Here is a 21,285-nt window from a genome sequence, read left to right as displayed (position 1 = left end):
TTGCCACCCACACAGAGCCAGGGGCTCCTCTTTTCCAGAACATTACCTTCTGTTAGCGGTTACATGTTGTAAATTTGTCTGTGTTGTGTTTTTGTCTTTATATTTCGGAAATGAAAAATAAAAAAGAAGGCTCTTGTTTATATCTGTTGAAATACATTCCTTAGTCACCTTGTGTGAGAGGCAGGGAAGGGACGAACTCCCAGGGCATTCAGAAATGCATTCTGTAGTCAACACAGGACATGTCAGGTGGAAGCTTACAGGTGAAACTGGCTCTGGGGACTTTCATTCACTTGGTACAAAGAGGATTCCCAGCAAAGAGGAAAGGGTTCTGCATTGCGTCAGAGGCTGATCATAGATCAAAGAGGTACCAACAATTTAGTCTGCATTTTATATAAGGGGAGGAATGGGGCACTCATTAATTTTTTTATGGTGGACAGGATGAGATGAATCGGAGCTGAGATGTCCACACTTGCTCAGCATAAATGATCAGCATTGGGACTGGCTTGAGCCAGAAGAGCTTGGGAAATCAGAAGTATAAGGAAAAAACAAAATCCAATAACAAATTATTATTAGAAGAAGTGGGAGCCAATGGCAGCCTTGGAGATGATGAAGCAATAGATGATGCCTTTGCTTTTGGGAATGACCAAAGGCTCAGCTTCTGCTACTGGGCTTAAACGACTCAAGGATCTTGTTTCCAGTGAGGATGCAGCAGTTGGATCCCAGCAACCAAGATCATTTTTCAGTACCTCTGGTACTTATGGCTATAAAAAGGGCCTTTCAGTTATGTGTTTTTCTAAAATGTCCACCATGTTCCAGTTCCTTTCCAGTGCAGGAGGGGGGACACCCCCCATCATCAGGGCTACATTCCATTAGTCTTGCCTACAGAATACTGAAATGGACAATACACATCTCAAGAAACAGCATTATCTGATAATGATGCAACAAACCCAGGCATAGGCCTGCATTAAACAGACATGTTGTTAGAAGACTGTTGTGCACACATACCTATGGGACAAGCTCTTAGGAGTTCACAAAAGCACATAGCAATTCAAAGCTATCAGGCTGTCCACTTCAGTACTGAGTGCTTGAATGGACCCTGTAGAAAGTCGAGGCTAATGCATAATTGAAACAGCGCAACGATGCTTTGATGCTCTAAATATGTCTAAATCTGCCTTTTCACTAGGTACGGAAGGTCAAATTCTGGCAGAGCCAGTATTCATCATTAGCAGGAATTGTGGCTATTCTCTACTGTTTTTTGAGCTTTCTGCACTGCTTCAATCACTTTGCCCTCACTTACACCTGCTTTCAATTGCCATCACTTGCTCTCAGTGACATGTTGAGTGGTGCAAGTGAACTCTCCATAGCATTGCAATTAATACCCCATTCACTATGTGAGTCCTGTTTGGGTGGGAACACTCATTTGAAAAAGTGCCAGCGATGCAGCAGCCAGGAAAAGCAATTGTGCTCAACGCAATTTACCTTTTGAAAGGTAAATATTTGTACAGAGTTGTCTTTGGGGGGGGGGGGATATCTGACCAGCTCAAATGGCTAATATCTGCTCTGAAGTGGAGTCTATTCAATACAGCTCAAATATTACATCCGGAAAAGCATGATCAGAATCTTCTGCAAATCACATGGAACATAAAGGATGTTGGTTTTCGTTGGCTGAAGAATTGCAACTATCAAATACTTGTCTACTCAGTAAGGTGGCTGGTTTTGTATTTTCCCCCCCCCACACACACAAAAAGGATTATTACCACCAAAAGAAAAGCAGACAAAAGATGTCACCAATTTGCAAGAAATTTGCACATGGTACTTTAGAAATAACCAGTGCTTTTTGGGCAAACTTAGAAATAACCAGGGCTTTTTGTCAGCTGGGAGTCACCAGCTGTTCTGGAACCTCTTGGGTGGGTGCCATTATAAGAGAACAAGGGAGGTGTTCATAGTGAGTTCCACCATCCTCTTTCCTAGAAAAATAGCACTGGAAATAATAGCTGTCATCTCTCTCTCACCATACTGATGGCCAATTGCCAGGCTCCTCCTCATGAGAGGAGGGCTTCAAACAGAGGGCTGTCCTCTGCAAAGTAGGACACATGGCCAGCCTACTACTCAGAAGTAAATCCCATTTGTTCATCTAGGGCAGACCTATGGGTCCCCAGATGTTGTTGGACTACAACTCCCATCATTCCTGAGCTCTGGCCTTGCTGGACCCACAGGTTGAGAAAGGCTGATTTAGGGGCATGCTACTCACTATGGATGTGAAGAAGAGAAGAGAAGAGTTTTGGACTTGATATCCCGCCTTTCACTCCCTTTAAGGAGTCTCAAAGCAGCTAACAATCTCCTTTCCCTTCCTCCACCACAACAAACACTCTGTGAGGTGAGTGGGGCTGAGAGACTTCAGAGAAGTGTGAGTAGCCCAAGATCACCCAGCAGCTGCAGGTGGAGGAGCAGAGACGCGAACCCGGTTCCCCAGATTACAAGTCCACTGCTCTTAACCACTACACTACATCCAGGAGAAGTCCTGGATTCAATTTCCAGACAAATCCAGGCACTAGGGGGAAAGGACCCCATGTTAGGGGAAGCAGCCAACACTCCGTAGTAGAGCACATCCTTCGCCTGCAGAAATTTAAGCCCTGGCATCTCTAGTTAAAAGAGGCAGGGAGCAGGTGCTGGGAAAGACTATTCTCTAATGGAGCCTCTGGGTAGCTGCTGACGCCAGCCAAGATAGACAATACTGGGCAAAAGGACCAAGCGTCTGAGCTGGTATAAGGGATGCAAATGGGTCTGACTTTCCCATCAGTGTGTTTAGGATTGCAGCCTTAGGCTCTAATCCATGCTCAGCAATTAAACTTTGTGGGTGGCCTTGTGACTGTCGTTCCTGGTTTAATGCACCACACAGAGATTGTTATGGAGCTGCCGCGGAATTGCACTGTACCAGTGCTATAGAAATGAGGAATTGGTTGTAACCCAGAGCACAGTTTGACTGCTTAAATCTCAGAGACTTTGCTGGGATTTAGGAAGCCTTAATGTAGGCAAGATTGCAGCCAGAAACGTTAACGTGAAAATATGCAAATCTCATTCACATCTTCAGCACTGCTTAGTTCTTTCAGAAAATCAAGTTAAGAGGCCTATTTTGTTGCATTGGGATAGAGTACTTTAAGTATAAGTATAAAGACTATTAAATTGGAGTGTGTGTACACACCCACACCCACACACCCACCCACACACACACCATAGCTGTCAAGCGTCCCTTATTTGGCGGGACAGTCCCTTATCCCAGCGCCATGTCCCGCTGCTGTCCCTTATTGATGATGTCCCTTAAATAAGCTACTGAAGGTAATGGGGCCCTTTCTATGTCCAGCTGTCCTTTGTCAACAACAAATTGTTGCTGGGTTTTTTTTGTTGAATATATGCTATATGGTAATTTATGGACCTAATAGGTATCTAAAAACATTTGCATGCAACAAAATATGTATTTTATCAAAGTAATTGTTGATCCCTTATTTTGGCTGCTGATCCCTTATTTTCGAGGCTGCTGGTCCCTTATTTTCAAATCTGTAAGTTGACGGCTATGACACACACAGGCAAACCAGCATGCCCCCATGATTGAGGGGGCTTGCGCCATGCGACTTGCTCACATCATGTGCACACGCCACAAGGCGTGCTTGCGTGTTGTGTGCACACTGTGGCTTGTGCAGCGTTTGTGAGCAAAGTGAGCATGTTGGGTGGTGTGAACGCACAGCGTGTACACGTTGCTGTGGGGCCCCTCCTTGAAAATTTTGAGGGGGCCCAAGGCATCTCTAGGTAAATCTGGGAAAGATCCTTGCCTGAAAGTTCCGAAGAGCTTCTGCCGGTCGGTGTAGACAATACTAAGGTAGATGGACCAGTCATCTGACTCAGTATAAGTCAGCTTCCTAGGTTCCTATGCGTTTTCATTTCAGGAATACTGTTTTTATCTGTATGCAAATGGATGGGAACGGTGTGCTAGATTCACCAGCTAAAACTCACATGAATATTCAGTTAATCGAGTTGCAGCCCTATAAATTATGCAAATCAATATATGGATCCTTTACATACCGTCAGTTACCTGCTTCCTTCTGTTTCAGACATAACGTCTGAGCTCTGGACCTATACAGTGGTACCTCGGGTTACATACGCTTCAGGTTACAGACTCTGCAAACCCAGAAATAGTGCTTCAGGTTAAGAACTTTGCTTCAGCATGAGAACAGAAATATTGCTCCGGCGGCACGGCAGCAGCAGGAGGCCCCATTAGCTAAAGTGGTGCTTTAGGTTAAGAACAGTTTCAGGTTAAGAACGGACCTCCGGAACAAATTAAGTACTTAACCTGAGGTACCACTGTACTTTCTACCCCATCCTCCACTTGTTCGCCAGCTTTGGCACTCCTGTCCTGGACTTTTAAAGCCAAGTTCCCACCTTATATCTGAAATGGGGAACTGTGGCTTAATGTCACTTTGCTAACCAAGATCTGAAAGCACATTTGAACAGCAGTCTGGTTTAGAAAAGGGGGGGGGGGGGGAAGAAGCCTGGTATTACTAATTTACTTTCTGATTTTCTATAGGCATCTGGTTGGCCACTGTGAGAACAGGTCTCTCTCTCTCTCTCTCTCTCTCTCTCTCTCTCTCTCTCTCTCTCTCTCTCTCTCTCCTTTCAGGATTTATATCCTGACCCTTCAGCCAAAAATGCTTTCAATGAAGGCTCCAAAAACAGGTAGTAAGTACTTAAAATATTGAGACAAGAAAGCCTTGCTAATCTGCTCCAAATAACTCAGGAGATCAAGGTAGACATTTTGCATTGGTATACCCAGGAACCAGTTTAAACCTATAAACGAATAACCTGCAATATTATGCAAGAACACTGCAAAAAAAAGAACCACCACAAAATAATTCAGTTTTTTAAAAAATAAAATAACAGAAAATAGAATGCAGAGTACTTAGAGCAAAGAATAAAGTGGGAGATGAAAAAGACTGAATGCTGCCAGAACACTCATAAGTCTTAGCAGTTAGGAATGGACAAATGTGCCCGTCGTGTTTGTCTCAGTTTCTGATTTCTCCAGTCTTAATTCCATCGGCCACATTTCCTCACTAGTTTGTGATTTTGTTTTATTTTTTAAAAGTCCTCACAAATTTTCAACAGGATTTTAGTGGTCATATCTCCTAGCATAGAGATTTTTGAAAGCAATTTCCCCTAATGTTGGGCTGCCATGCGTCTAGGATCTTCCAGGCATATCCGGAATTTGTTTCCGGATTTTCACTTTTTGAAATATGGCAACCATACCCTAATGCAATGCTTTTTTCTGTGCCCCCCACCGCACAAATATAATCTTTTAAAATGCTTCCTTTCCCCTTATATACATATTTGCACTCACATATTTTTTTGGCCAGAGAGGTGCATTGCAAAAGCCAAGAAAGTTCATGTTTCGAGGGATAGCTGTGTTTTTGGCCCATGCCTTGTTTCAGGAAGTGAGGAGGTTCACAATAAAATTAAAACTAGACTGAATTTCTCCCCAGTCCCCAAGTACAGAGCATGGAAGTTTGGTTGCCATGTGCACATTAGCCCTGGCAAGGAGGACCTGAGATTTAGTACTTTTAATAGCATTTGTGTTACAGAACCATTCCCACCCCCCATAAAGCAAGCAGGCCCAGCCGAAAATGATACTTCCAGCGCACTCTGTGCTGAATTAACATTTACGCAAGATAATCAAGCCTTGCAACTTTCCTGCACAGGGGCCCGCAATAAAGGGATTTTACATTTATCATCCCAGTTAATTGTAATGAGCCTAAAACTAATGAGCCGTACCTCTAAACTCCATTTAAGACAATAGCTAATTGCTTCATTTTAATAAGTGTTGACAGAAAAGAGGGCAGAACAATGACTGAACGCTCAATTACTACACAGGCCAGAAAATGAAGATACAGAATATTAGTGATGTATACACACAATCTGAAACGCAATTAGAACCCAGAAAGTAAGTATGGGGAATACTTAGGGAATGAGCCCGCAAATAGACTTGTCTGCTTTCTGAACATATCGCTGGGGTTGAGAGGAGGAGGAAGGTCCCTTAATGAGGGAGTGTGCAACTGGGGAAAGGGTTTTGGCTCAGCAACACAGTGCAAGTTCAATTCCTGGCGGCTCCAGTTAGGGATGCGAAAGACGCCTCTTTTAAACCCCAGAGAGCTACTGCCAGTTCGTGCAGAGAGTACTGAGTTAGATGGACCAATGATCTGACTAGACATGGAGCAGTTTACTATGCTACCATGCCAAGCTCAAGGTGTTACAATCAGTATAAAGGTAAAGGGACACCTGACCATTAGGTCCAGTTGTGGCCGACTCTAGGGTTGCCGCGCTCATCTCGCTTTATTGGCCGAGGGAGCCGGCATACAGCTTCCGGGTCATGTGGCCAGCATGACTAAGCCGCTTCTGGTGAACCAGAGCAGCACACGGAAACGCTGTTTACCTTCCTGCCAGAGCGGTACCTATTTATCTACTTGCAGTTTGATGTGCTTTCGAACTGCTAGGTTGGCAGGAGCAGGGACCAAGCAACAGGAGCTCACCCCATCTCTGGGATTTGAACCACCGACCTTCTGATCCTCAAGTCCTAGGCTCTGTGGTTTAACCCACAGCGCCACCCGCATCCCTTTACAATCAGTATATAAAGCTCTTAACAGCTTGGGACCAGTTGACCTGCAAGATTGCCTTGCAGGTTGGCACGATTGCAAGTGACACAGAACACTCGTTCTGGATTCATAAGAAACTGATATTTTAGCCTGGCTGCACCACCTGGAACCCACTGCCTACTGATGTCAGGCAGGCTCCTTCACTGTACTCTTTTGTGGCCAGCTAAAAGCATTTTCCAAACATGCAGAATGTTGCCGTATGTTTCCATACATGCAATGTAGAATCATACAACTGTAGAATTGGAAGGGACTGTCAGTCTTTTCATCCTTCCCATTGCAAGGATCACCAGATCATGTTTGTTTCGCTTTCTGTCTGAGAGAAAGGTGGGAGCAGAAGCTACTCTTTCAGACTTCTGTCCCTAGTACTGTGTGGTTCTTCTTTGAGCTGTCTAGAGACAAGATGGCAGTATGAGAGAGCTGTTTCTCTCATGCATGTTTGTTATGTTCTTCTATTTGTTTAATTAGAAGAAATAAATTAGGTATGCAACAAAACCTCCACAGCTTTGCTGCCATTACTCTGCTGCATTTGAGGTGCTCACATGAGCAAATGTGAGTCTACTGCACCAGGACCTATTCCACGGAAATGCTGTGTTGCTGTTCCTACGTTCCTGTGATCGGAAGGTTGGAGAAGGTGCTCCCGACACCCAACCCATGCAGGTGCTGACGACATGGGCTGTACAAGGGTGTACAGAAAGGGACCGCGGGGGTCATCTAGTCCAACCCCCTCTAATGCAGGAATCTTCTGTCCAATGTGGGGCTTGAACCATGACCCTGAGATAGAGTCTCGTGCTCTGCTGGCTGAACTGTCCCAGTTTTTAGCTTATTTTTTATTTTAATTATTTTTTCTTGTTTTGAATAGTTTTTTAAAACTTTTTTTTTTACTGGTAGTTTATTGAGGTATTCTTTTGTAAACTGCTTTGGGTGGTGTATAAACTTTTGTGAAATAAACAAACAAAAAATGTTCTTAAAAGAGCAAAAAATAATAATAATCATGGCATGGAATGAGTGGTGTGGTTGCTGATTCTGATGCATCTCCACTTCATACGGCTCCTCTAATGTGAAGCCTGGTTTATTCATGGGAAATGCTCCACAGCGACTCCCCCCCCCCCATCCCTCTCCTAGGATACCTGGATGGAAGAGTGGCTCCTTTGCAGTACGAGAGATGTATGATCTGAGCCCAACTGTCAAGGGTGCTTCCCAGTCAAAGGAATGCGCACAGCAGATAGTTAAGTATTTACTGTCAAAAACAACACAACTGCTTCTACAGCTCTGGGCATCTACATGCATCAATCTGACAGCTAGGCAGCTATTCCCAGGTCCACGCTCTATGGAGCAGTTGCAGCCACATGGGACCATTCCCACCCCCACCAGTTTACTCGATGGGCAGCTAGAGACTGCATCTGCGTGGAAACGTCCTCTGCTCCTCCCTTTTCAGTTCCCTCCTAGATCTGGGATACAGTGATGCAGAAGGTGGGGGAAGCACCTGACCCTTCACTTGCCCTACCTGCCTCTTCCTCCCCTTCTTCCAACCCATCCTGCACTCCACCCTCTAGCTCTGACCTTCCCCTGCCTCCAACTCTTGCTTCTTGGCTGGTACAGGCCCCTACAAACCACTGCCTCCCTTTCTCTGAGTCCGACTCCAGCCCCCCCTTTCCCCATTACACATTCCTCAGCATTCTGCCAGCCCCTGACGTCAAAGGGGAAGGCCAATAGTGCCTCTCCCATGGGATTTCGCCCATTCTGAGGTGGGATGGCGCAATGGGGACAAGGCCAACCACTGGAGTCTGTTAACAGAAGGCTTCGGGGCACCCTGGATAAAATAGTAAAACACAACCCCTATGCCCGCCTACCCACAGTTCCTGCCTCCTGTTTCTGGGGTCTCCACACTGCTGATCTCCCTTGTCCAGTGGTTTGTCAACCACTGCTGTGTGCTTTTCACAGTTGCATGACCGCCAGCTGGACCCTGTTGGGAACCTCCAGTTGCACACTTCTCTCACACGCAACATGCAGAACTGATGTATCTTTATTTGCAGTGATTCCACCCTCTTCTTCTCCTGCAATGCAGGTTCTCTTTGAAGTAGAGCTTACTGAATGGAATGTGTTTCCCCTGTCTGTTATTGAGCCTACAGGGACTGTTGGTTTTGAGGTGTTTCATCAATACTGATTGAGGAGAGAGCCCTTCAACTTTATTAACCATGCAGTCTTGGGGCAATTAAGATATAATAATAATAATAAACACTTACACACAACTCCCTTTCAATTGCTTTGTTCAACATTCGCAAGTGTTTCAGGTGCCTGCTTGTGCCAAACTGTGAACTACCGTATTTTTTCCTCTATAAGACTCACTTTTTCCCTCCTAAAAAGTAAGGGGAAATGTGTGTGCATCTTATGGAGCGAATGCAGGCTGCGCAGCTATCACAAGAACCAGAACAGCAAGAGGGATTGCTGCTTTCACTGCACAGCGATCCCTCTTGCTGTTCTGGCTTCTGAGATTCAGAATATATTTTTTTTTCTTGTTTTCCTCCTCCAAAAACTAGGTGCGTCTTGTGGCCTGGTGCGTCTTATAGAGCGAAAAATATGGTATATTATTTCCAAGGTGTTGCGAAGCGAGAGTTTTTCTAGGTGACCTAGAACCGGTGCCTTTATACAGCAGTGCTGCTTATTATAATCTCCTTTGATTTAGTGCATATTAGGTGAGCTCAACGGTGTGCTTTCGTTAATAAAGCTTCAGAAACTCTCTTCAGCACTAGACAGGATTTGATTTCATTGCCTCCTCCCAATTCTCTTTTCTTGGCAATCAGCACCTGTGCATATTTGTTCTGTGATTCCTGTTTTCAATACTTCGTTCCAGGACCAATTGCACTGTGTTTATGCATCCTTAATTATATTTGCCACATAAGATATGACTTTGGAGTCCCATTTTGAAGCTTATACTCATCTGCTGGGCCCCAGCGTAATTTACAAACCTGGAAAAACCTGGATTCCAGCATCATTGTACATGATGGTGACATGAACAATGGCAACAAAGGTGTCCGTCCCGTGTTGATTCCTTGTAAACATTTATCAGCCAGTCTTTTACAAGCAGGCACAGAAGGGATTTTCTGTTTCGAGCTCTAGCTAATTTTTAAAGATCTCTGCTAATGCGTTTCAGCTCCATGACTGTGTCTTCTTATTATTTTAATTAGCAACTGAAGAATTGTGTTGGGAGCTTAATGGATATCTGAGTACTTTGTAGTTTTCCATTTCATTACAGAAGCATTTGAAATTAGGGGCTGCGTAGAATATTTTCCCCTTTTGAGTTGAAAATATGCTGCTGAGGAGTTAAAATGTTCACCTAAAATTCCTTCCCTAATGGTGGTGAGATCTGCTTGTTTGTTTGTTTTTGGCTGTTTGTTTGTCCTCCTTATAGGGTTGCCATATGTCCTCTTTTTCCAGGACACACCCTCTCTTTCATGGGTATGTGAAATGAGAGTTGTCATAGAGATCTATAGTTAAAAGTAGAAGTCGGCAAATGTGTCCTCTTTTTTTGCTCTTCAGAATATGGCAACCCCACCTCTAGTTAGGTTGCTTTCCTGATGTGATCCCAGGCAATCAGGGAACACAGAGGAAGCGATGATATCACAGCACTGCATAGCAGATTGGGCTGTGTAAAAACTTTACTGAGGGACAACAAAGCTGACTGAGAGTGTGAGGGCCATACCTACTGTCCTGGTCACATGAAGGATCCCAAATAATCAGACCACTGGGTGTCCTCATCACATTTCACAATCTTTCACAAGACACCACCCCCCCCCAAACAACAACAACAACAACAACAACACTGGGGTGCATTGTGAGCCTCTCCATCATAGGATCGGGTTGTGTATACAGTTGTACCTTGGAAGTCGAACGGAATCCATTCTGGAAGTCGAACGGAACTTCCAAAACGTTCGGAAACCAAAGCATGGCTTCTGATTGGCTGCAGGAAGCTCCTGTAGCCATTCGGAAGCCACGGAACCCCCTTCAGACATTCGGCTTCGAAAAATAGTTCGCAAACCAGAACAGTCACTTCCGGGTTTGTGGCATTTGGGAGCCAAAACATTCGAGAACTAAGCTGTTTGACTTCCAGGGTACAACTGTATATGTAAATAAACCACGTATCCTAAAGACACCACAGCCTCCATTGTGTCTCATGCTGAAGGAAACATGGTAAGCGAACCCATGGAATCTCACAATGCTCAGAGATTGGGGTGGCATGCAACAATATAGAAAAATATATTGTCCAGACATTTGTGGTGTCCATTAAAAAAAAAAAGCATTAGTGTCCCCGTCCCACCGCAATGTATGGTCAAATGGCCAAACATTTCATTTCTGGAGATCAATGATCTTCTTATCTTCAGAGAGACTGTCCTTAATGATCCTATAATCTGCTTTAGGCTGCAGTCGTATCCAGACTTATCAGGAAGTTAGCCCTAATAAACCCAGTAGGATTTACAGCTCATAGTAGTCCTCAGTCCTAGCAGCCCCCACCAGCATGGCCAATGGCCACGGGTGGTGGTGGTGGGGTTGTAGTTCAACAACATCTGGAGGAAACCCTATTGGCTAGCCCTGATACATATACAACTTCACAGTTGGTGTCTCTGCAAGTGTGAGTTGTTTCCTTACTCCCCAGAACCTAGCTTGTGATGGAGAAGAATATGAAAGTAACAGAAGAGAAGTGGATAAAATAGGGAGAGTAATTAGAAATGCTTGAGGTGGTAAGCTGTTTTCTGAAGCAGTCAAGCAGTAAAATAGCAAATTCTAGAAAAAGCAAAATAAATTTGGAAGTTGTAAACCAGGCGTCCCCAACCTGCGGCCCTCCAGATGTTTTGGCCTACAACTCCCATGATCCCTAGCTAACAGGACCAGTGGTCAGGGATGATGGGAATTGTAGTCCAAAACATCTGGAGGGCTGAAGGTTGGGGATACCTGTTGTAAACTATAAAGTGTCATGGAGTTTCTACCCTGAGTTTTATAACATTATTAGCCAGGATGTACAACCAAGCTGGGCTAAAGTACTAACCCCAGCCTTTTCTAATTAACACACACACACACACACACACACACACACACACACACCGAGTGGAGAATCAGTGGTCTGTCATACTCAATCCCCTTTCATTCTTGACTACTGAACATGCCGGCTGGAAGTTCAACAACATCTGGAGAGTCCCTATCCTGGCCCTAAAGTAAAAGATTACATTTTTCTTTTTCTAGGTAGAAAACAATGAACAACTTCAGAGCTTAGCATCTCAACAATGAAAACACCCACAGGAGCCTTCCACATTTTTCCTTGCAAGCTTTGTTTATACAGATGAATCACACATAACATTTACGTTTAATAAACTATGCTGATTCTAACACCTGCATTTCTTCTCTATTTTGAAACACAGAAATCTGCGATGGAGGATTGGATTAAAAAGGTGGGGGGAGCTTAACTAAAAACAAAGCCAACTCTCCAGCATATGCTGTGATGATGCACAGAGAAGAATGTGATGATATTTTGAGAATAACATTGACAAGTGGAGTGGAGTTCTCTAGGTGTGACACGAAGAATTCATTATTGCTACCAGTGGGATAAAGGGTGATTGTGACTATTTCTATAGAAATGTTGCCATGTCCCCAGAGTTCCATTCTGCATCCAGTGCCACATCCTGTGATTTTTCTGTGCTTGCATAAGATTGTGACAGTCAAGCACAACTTTCATTATAAATGTCTGGGTGAGCTCTGTGTCAAGAAGACCGGGAGTGCAGTTGGTGAAGAAAGGAATGCACTAAGAATATTAACTTCTGAGGGCTTCCAGGATTAACTCAGAATCCACCTTACCAGCAGAAATGGATTTTTTATAATCCAAACAAACAACAGCAACTGTCAAGTATATTTACTTAAGATGAAATAACCCAAGCTCATAAATAAATAGGTAATTCTACAGAGATAATCATAACCCTGCCATTGCAGAGAATCGCTCGTGAACTTTGCTTCAACTGTGGCATTAGACAAGATTCTCAGTAGGGTTAGCCACAACAACAAGGACACTTATTTTCATGCAAATGGGCCTATCTTTCACTAGAACAACCTACTCAGAACAGATGGAAGTAATTTTCTTCCCAAGGAAATATTTGAGGAGGCTTAGGGGACAAAGTATCAATTTGTTTATTTATTACCTCCCAAAGCCAAGACAGGCTTTTTCACACACAAAGGAACTGAAATGCATTGCCAGAAGCACTGGCCTGCCCTTGGTTTTTATAGGTTAGGAAGAACAACTTAGTGGCTAAGGGTGGGGACACCCACAAATGTTAAAATGCTTTTGCTGCCTTCCTCAGATGCATTGTGGTCAGGGCCCTACATTACCACAATCACAAACAGAGATGGGGAACATTGTCAGCTTGAGGGCCATATTCCTGCATGGCTATGATTCCAAGGGTTAGATGCTGGTGATGGTTGCAAAAAGCAATCAGGGCAACATCAACACACACTCTGACACACACACACACACATCCATACATATGTACACACCACACACACTTACTTTCTACTATCAAATGCACCTGGAAATAATATACCGTATTTTTTGCTGTATAAGACGCACCAGACCACAAGACGCACCTAGTTTTTGGAGGAGGAAAACAAGAAAAAAAATATTCTGAATCTCAGAAGCCAGAACAGCAAGAGGGATCGCTGCGCAGTGAAAGCAGCAATCCCTCTTGCTGTTGTGGCTTCTGGGATAGCTGCGCAGCCTGCATTCGCTCCATAAGATGCACACACATTTCCCCTTACTTTTTAGGAGGGAAAAAGCGAGTCTTATAGAGCAAAAAATACGGTATTCAAGTCTTTATTATGTGTTTGCTATCTTATTGGCAGTATCAGTCTCACAGTTTCTTTCTGGCTTTCCAAGAACCCATAGGGTTCATATAGACAAATGCCACTAATGTCCTCCCCACTGCTTCATTCATCACGATTGTTTTACTTCCTTGGTAAATCAGAGAAGTGAGAACTCTACCTGGTGCACGGTACACAGTACTAAGTTTCATCAATAGTCTACCCCTGGGAGAATCATTGATTGATGACATGTCTATTACCCACCCATGGTCATTGATTGTGACTAATTTTGGGAGAGTTTGCAGCAGGCTGGTGAAAAAAGAATCAGAGTTTCTGCATGGTGAGTGATGGCTCAGATTAATGGCTTGTCATGCAAAGCATCTTTCTCCCACGCCTTTAGCCAAATTTAAAGCAGCTATAAAACAATTGGCAGCATATCTGGAGTTCTTATGCAACTTTATCAATCAACACTAATGTAAAGGAAGCATAACACAAACTCTCAGTAGGCTGTCCATTATCCCACTGCAAGGCTTCATCTAATACTCCCAAACAATAGTCAGAATTTGGGAAAGGGGTGTGTTCATATTATTCAACTTTGGTAGGGATGTCAAACAGTGTGGGGATTTTGGAACATGGGGTTGGATCCAAGCTAAGCTAAGGTTTCACTGAAATCAATGGGGCAAGTTAGTCAAGACTAAATGAAGTCCCATTGGTTTCAATGGAAGTTAACTTTGCTAAACTTAGTCTGAATTGCAGATTGTAAGAATAAATAAATACCGGTAAATATGTGAACTTCTTCCACACTTGAGAGATCACTAGATGAGCAGCAACCTTTAAGCAGAGGCTTGACAACCATATGTCAGGAGTGCTCTGATGGTGTTTCCTGCTTGGCAGGGGGTTGGACTCGATGGCCCTTGTGGTCCATTCCAACTCTATGATTCTATGATTCTAACCAACAGCTACAGAAATAATTGTTGAGAAGTAAGGTCAACATTGGCACCATCAAAAATGTATGAGAGACATAGCTTAGCATCAAAGGTCATCAGTTTGCCAACAAGAATGTCAATCTCCATTACAACCCGCTTCCAAGAACTTGCATACATAATTACACACCCATCACATCTGCTGATATGCTCCTTGTCCCTTACAATCCCATTAGCATAAAAACCAAAGTTTTATTTAATTCTGTTTCCTGGTGGCTCTCTAGGAGAGGCTTTTTAAGTATTGTTTTGTTTGTACTGTGTTATGTATTTTTTTTTGGGGGGGGGGTTATATCGTAAACCACACTGTGATCTTCGGGTGAAGGGCAGCATAGAAATTTAATAAATAAATAAAATAACTTATGTCCACTTATTTCAGCGAGTCTTTATCAAGCCTAGTTGTATTCAAGATAAGCACAATGACAATTCAGATGAGTAGTCACGTTAGGAGGAGTCAATTACCATAGCAAGACTAGGGTGACTGTGCTATCACCAGTTGCTTCAACTGAGAATGGTCACCATGCTTATCTGACTCCAGACTGCAGTCAAGCTGTCCCTGCAAGTTGTTGTGTTGCAAACTTCATTTCATAAATAGTTTTATCCATATCTATAGTGATACATCCACAGTAAAGTGAGAGATTGTTTCAAAGAGAAATAAATCTCACCTGCACTGCAAGATCAGGAAATCTCAGTCCTGTAAGAGAGATGGTTAAAGGTACTTTTGAGTGACACTGAGCTGTGCTTGAGAAATCCCAGCTAAGCCATTTGCATCCTTCCCTGTTTGCCTGGCTTCACTCCTAATGCTAATCCTTGGAAGGATTCAGAGACAGCCGTGGGGAAATAGAGGATGAGCCATTGTAAGCAAAGCTCGTTTAGATCCTAAAGACAAGCAACTTATATTGAATCTTACCTGCCTGGCTGACCCATTCGTTTTGATGCCAGCTTTGCCTTTTGCCTTCTGCATGCGCAGAAAGAGAGAGTGTCTTCAGCAAACAGGATTTACCAAGCGGGTCATTTCCATAAAGACAAATACAGGAAGTGTAGAGCTACCCTCAAGACATTTTGCTGCAGCAAATGACCCTTCAGCCTGCCCACCCCACTCAAGGTAATAGTGGCTAAACTGGTCAAGTTATTTTTACACCTGAGGCAGAAAGACTCTTCCCCTCCCTGGCAGGGAAAATAAATAAATAAAATAAAGTACTCTTTCGTGACAATGCTGGGTCTTTTGTGACACTGCTGGGTGAATCAGCAGCTTGCAACAGCTTCCTTCCTCTGTCCAACAGTAGGGCTGGCCCTCTGAGAATGACTAAGCCAGGCACAGGCAAACCTGGCCCTCCAGATGTTTTGAGACTACAATTCCCATCATCCCTGACCACTGGTCCTGTTAAATTCCCATCATCCCTGACCACTGGTCCTGTTAGCTAAGGATGATGGGAGTTGTAGTCCCAAAACATCTGGAGGGCCGAGTTTGCCTATGCATGGACTAAGCTTTTGGGAACTGACTGCTTTTAATTAAAGGAGTGGTGTCATGCTGATTTTATTGGAATTATTTGTATGTTTTAATGTAACACGTTATATATGTATTTAGTTTTAAATAGATCAGTAGAATAATAATGACAATGACGGTGGTGTTGATAATAGTAGTAGTAGTAGTAGTAGTAGTAGTAGTAGTAGTAGTCTCAAGCCCTGAAAGCTTTATATCTCCTGAGTGGATTCCATGTTCATCCTGTACTTTCCTGAATGATCAGCATCTGGCTACCCTGGGACCACAATTCTCTATCATATGCTATGTGATCTGACAGCACATGAGTCTGTCACCTTGCTGACTCTGGTCAGTGCCTAGATCGGAAACCACATCTCTCAAATTTGCTGAGCTCAAACTGCTCTTAAAGGCATGGAGAAAAGGTGGCAGCCTTAACCCTCTGCCTGTTGTTGCATAGGGGCTGCTCTACAAATCCACTGATCTTAAAACATTGTTTTTCCCTGTTCTTAAGGTTCTTTTAGCCTAAAAGGTAAAGGGACCCCTGACCGTTAAGCCCAGTCGTGGCTGACTCTGGGGTTGTGGCGCTCATCCTGCTTTATTGGCCGAGGGAGCTGGCGTACAGCTTCCAGGTCATGTGGCCAGGAAGACTAAGCCGCTTCTGGCGAACCAGAGCAGCGCACGGAAACACCGTTTTTTTTAGCCTAAATCAAGGAGGTCTCCTAGGAAGCAGCTGCAACTGAGGGCAGGTAATCAGGAGCCCTTAGAGGACTGGGTCATTCTGTACCAGACCATAACAGATGGGAAGGATGACTTTCAGTTTTTCCCGGAGAGCTTGAGAAGGATTTATAGTATCAAAGCGCATAAACATTATTTCACTCAGCTCATGCTCTCCTGCACAGCTGGCTTTAGCAGCAGTGCAGTGACATTGGTGTGCTTTTCTTCTCTGGCTTCAGTTTGATTCATTGCTGCATTATTCTTGGATAGTCCGTTAATCTGTGGGAAATAATCTTCAGAAGCTGGTAGAGATTCAGAAACCCTGATTTAAAACTCTGTATGCATGTGCGATCCCAGATAGTTAATAGGAGGGTTTTACATCTGACTCGAATGAATGCTGAACTGAACTGGGAGTTTTGTCAGTGGCAAAGCAGGATATCCCCACTGTGGAAGGACGTGTGGATCCAGAATTGGCCTCCACAGTCACCTACGGACTCATTGCTAAAACCGTGTTTATGGAAGACATTCTTACTTGGCTACGAGTGATCGAAGAAGAAGAAGAAGAAGAAGAAGAAGAAGAAGAAGAAGAAGAAGAAATAATAATAATAAAATAATAATAATAATAATTTATTTATACCCGCCCATCAGGCTGGGTTTCCCCAGCCACTCTGGACGGCTTCCAACAAAACACTAAAATACAATAACCTATTAAACATTAAAAGCTTCCCTAAACAGGGCTGCCTTCAGATGTCTTCTAAAAGTTTGGTAAGTTATTTTTCTCTTTGACATCTGGTGGGAGGGCGTTCCACAAGGTGGGTGCCACTGCTGAGAAGGCCCTCTGCCTGGTTCCCTGTAACTTGGCTTCTCGCAGCGAGGGAACCGCCAGAAGGCCCTCCGAGCAGAACGAAGAAGAAGAAGAAGAAGAAGAAGAAGAAGAAGAAGAAGAAGAAGAAGAAGAAGAAGCAGCATCAGCAGCAGCTATATGAGTTGGCAGAAGTCAAACTGGGGACCCCTAAACCATTTTGCAGTGCCTTGGGGTTCTAGATGCACCCATAAAACTGCAGAAGTATCTCCTGAAAGTAGAACTAAATTTCTCAGAACTTACACCAGAGAGGAGGAATGGGGGAGGAAGAACAAATACAGTACCAAGGTGGAGAGAGGGCAGGGGGAAAAACCTCTTGCAAATTCCTTTTGAGGCACCCCTACCCTGCCAAATCAACTTTAAAGATGCCTGGCACAAAAGTCCCTGGACCTATTTGTCGGCAATCTTTGCAGTTTTCTGACCATTTGCCCACAAAACACGAGCTTCCTTTCTCAACCATGCCAAAACTGCAATGACTGCCTTTGTGGAATTATCATTGCCACTATCCTGCTGGTTTTTTTAAGGATTTGTATGCTCAGAAGAGGTGACCGTTCCTGCGAATTTCATCTGATTCTGCCCCCAACCCAATCCTTTTTTAAAAATACCAGTGCAATGGTTCAATGCAGCATCAACAACTAATAATACTTGTTCAGGTACTGTGCTTGCAGAATATGGCTGCAATGGTGTTCCCTACCTGTGTTTACATGGCTCTTGTTTTGATTTAGGAGAGCAGAATAGTTGTATTCTGAAAATAACCAGTGACCTCCCAATTCTTTTTTATTTTTTAGGGTGGGGGAGCTATTACATCTGCCTTCATTCCCTACAGCAAAATCAGCCACATGTAAAACAGCAAGGCAGAGAGGAAAGGTAACCTCTAGCTACCAGAATGTTTCTTACGATATGAAGACGCTGCTTACCTAGGGGCAAGGGTATATGAGTTGCTTCTGAGTGGGCAACATGCCAGGCCGGCATATGGTGATAGAAAAATGCAAGAGGCGATGTGTAAAGTGAAGGTGCCAAGGGCAAGAACATTTAAGCTGATTTATCTGCATGGAAGAAGCAGGGGTGTGCTTTGGGGTAGGAGACAGATTGTGCTTTGGGCTAGTTCATCATTATTTACTATCATTTTGTTACCCATTTACTTGGGCATGGAGAGTTGCAGAGCAGCCTTCCTAGGGTCCAGGCAGCCCGGGAACTTGTGCCTTTGAAAAGAAACATGAAATCTGCTTGCTTAACATATATCTGCCCACCCTTTCGCCAAGGAGCTAGGATAACTGTTTTAGTCCCTCAAGAACCCTGTGAGGTAGGGTAGGATGAAAGACGATGCCTTGGCCAAGGCAAATTCATAGCTCCGCCAGGTTTTGAAGCTGGATTTCTCACATTCAGACCCAACACTCGTATGTTTGCATCACACAGCCTTTTCCACAGATATGTTATGGCAAGATCAGGAATGACAGAGGAGCAACGGCCAGTACAGAAAATGTTGGTCTGCAGACGTTTTGCTCAAATTCATGCAACCTTAATCATCTCAAAATGGGAGCAGGTTGCCCTTCAAGTCTGCTTCAATGGTGTCTGGTTGTTGTTGTTGTTTAGTTGTGTCCAACTCTTCATGACCCCATGGACCGGAGCACGCCAGGCACTCCTGTCTTCCACTGCCTCCCACAGTTTGGTCAAACTTATGCTGGTAGCTTCGAGAACACTGTCCAACTATCTCGTCCTCTGTCATCCCCTTCTCCTTGTGCCCTCAATCTTTCCCAATATCAGGGACTTTTCCAGGGAGTCTTCTCTTCTCATGAGGTGGCCAAAGTATTGGAGCCTCAGCTTCAGGATCTGTCCTTCCAGTGAGCACTCAGGGCTGATTTTCTTAAGAATGGAGAGGTTTGATCTTCTTGCAGTCCATGGGACTCTCAAGAGTCTCCTCCAGCACCATAATTCAAAAGCATCAATTCTTCGGCAATCAGCCTTCTTTATGGTCCAGCTCTCACTTCCATACTTCCATATGGCATTGCCAAAAAAAAGGGGGGGTTACATTACGAAAACATTAGGACAAAATGGGACACCAAGTTGCATAAAATTAGAATATATGTATAGATGCAAATGTAGAAATAAGGACTATAATTCAAGTAGAAATGAAAGAAATTCCACCACAGTGGGGAAGGCATGAGCTATGTGCCTCTTCAGTCTGAGGATCTGGTGCTGCAAAATAATGGTTTAGGGATAGCTTCAAGGCTCCTGCTCTGCCTTCTTATGGTTCATTACCTTTAATCTACACTTGGTCTGGATAGTTCTCCAACAGAGGGCACCTTCAGAGAGAAGACTGTCCTCTAGGGTGAGGACCTTGCAGCCTTGCAGTCTTTCAAATGGCCGTTTCCAAAATAATCAAAACAGCTTTCCAACCAGTAAATTGTAAAAATATTTTATGAGTACCTTGATAAGAGGGAGGGAACTTTGGCTAATAAGTTTCGACCAGGGTTGTCATGGACACAAAAATTCATTATGGACCAATGAAATGACTCTTCAAATCCTGCCTATTTTACAACCCGTTGATAATATATTTCCCTGAAATTCAAGTACAAAAATAAAATTTGATTTACCGCGGCACTAAAAATATTGAAATTTTACACAAATCATTAACAGTATTTCACACTGGAGATTCATTGTATTAGAAAGCTATAAAGGTGAGACTCACTGAGTAGCTATTCCTTTATGCAGAATACCAAGATGTAATTAAATTTGTATGTAAAGGGGACGTTTGTTAAAAGACCAGTTCTCTATGCTGTGCTGTACTTTGGAACTTGATTCAACTAGCAGTTTTTTGGTTTTGTGTTTTGTCTATTTCATAATATTTTGTGCTCCGGAATTCCACACAGGAACTGAAGTTAATTCATGATGTTATAATTCTGAGATTTATGGTCATGATGGCTGTGAGAGCTGCACAAATTCTATATAAAGGGGTGCAAGCTTTCTTTGCAAAAAGTCTGTAGCAAGGAAGAGAATGTATGTAGATATGGAGGGTCTATATATCTATAATCTATCTATCATCTGTCTATCTATCTATCATCTATCTATCTATCATCTATCTATCTATCATCTATCTATCTATCTATCTATCTATCATCTATCTATCTATCTATCATCTATCTATCTATCTATCTATCTATCTAATCTATCTATCTATCTATCATCTATCTATCTATCTATCATCTATCTATCTATCTATCTATCTATCATCTATCTATCTATCTATCTATCTATCTAATCTATCTATCTATCTATCATCTATCTATCTATCTATCATCTATCTATCTATCTATCTATCTATCTAATCTATCTATCTATCTATCATCTATCTATCTATCTATCTATCTATCTATCTATCTATCTAATCTATCTATCTATCTATCATCTATCTATCTATCTATCATCTATCTATCTATCTATCTATCTATCTATCTATCTATCTATCTAATCTATCTATCTATCTATCATCTATCTATCTATCTATCATCTATCTATCTATCATCTATCACTAATCTGAGGAACATTTCATTATGATATATCTATTTGAGTAGTTAAATTAAATTAACTCAACTCATCACTGCACAGTTTTTACAGAGATAAATTCCTTCCCGATATAGTCAGTTAGGTGTGAACATGAAAGGAACATTTACAACTTTTGAAGTTGTGATAGCCACTTCATAGAAGATTCTGCAC

This window comes from Podarcis muralis, chromosome 12, assembly GCF_964188315.1.
Source record: "Podarcis muralis chromosome 12, rPodMur119.hap1.1, whole genome shotgun sequence".
Taxonomy (NCBI): domain Eukaryota; kingdom Metazoa; phylum Chordata; class Lepidosauria; order Squamata; family Lacertidae; genus Podarcis; species Podarcis muralis.
Note: the sequence above shows the minus strand (reverse complement) of the source record.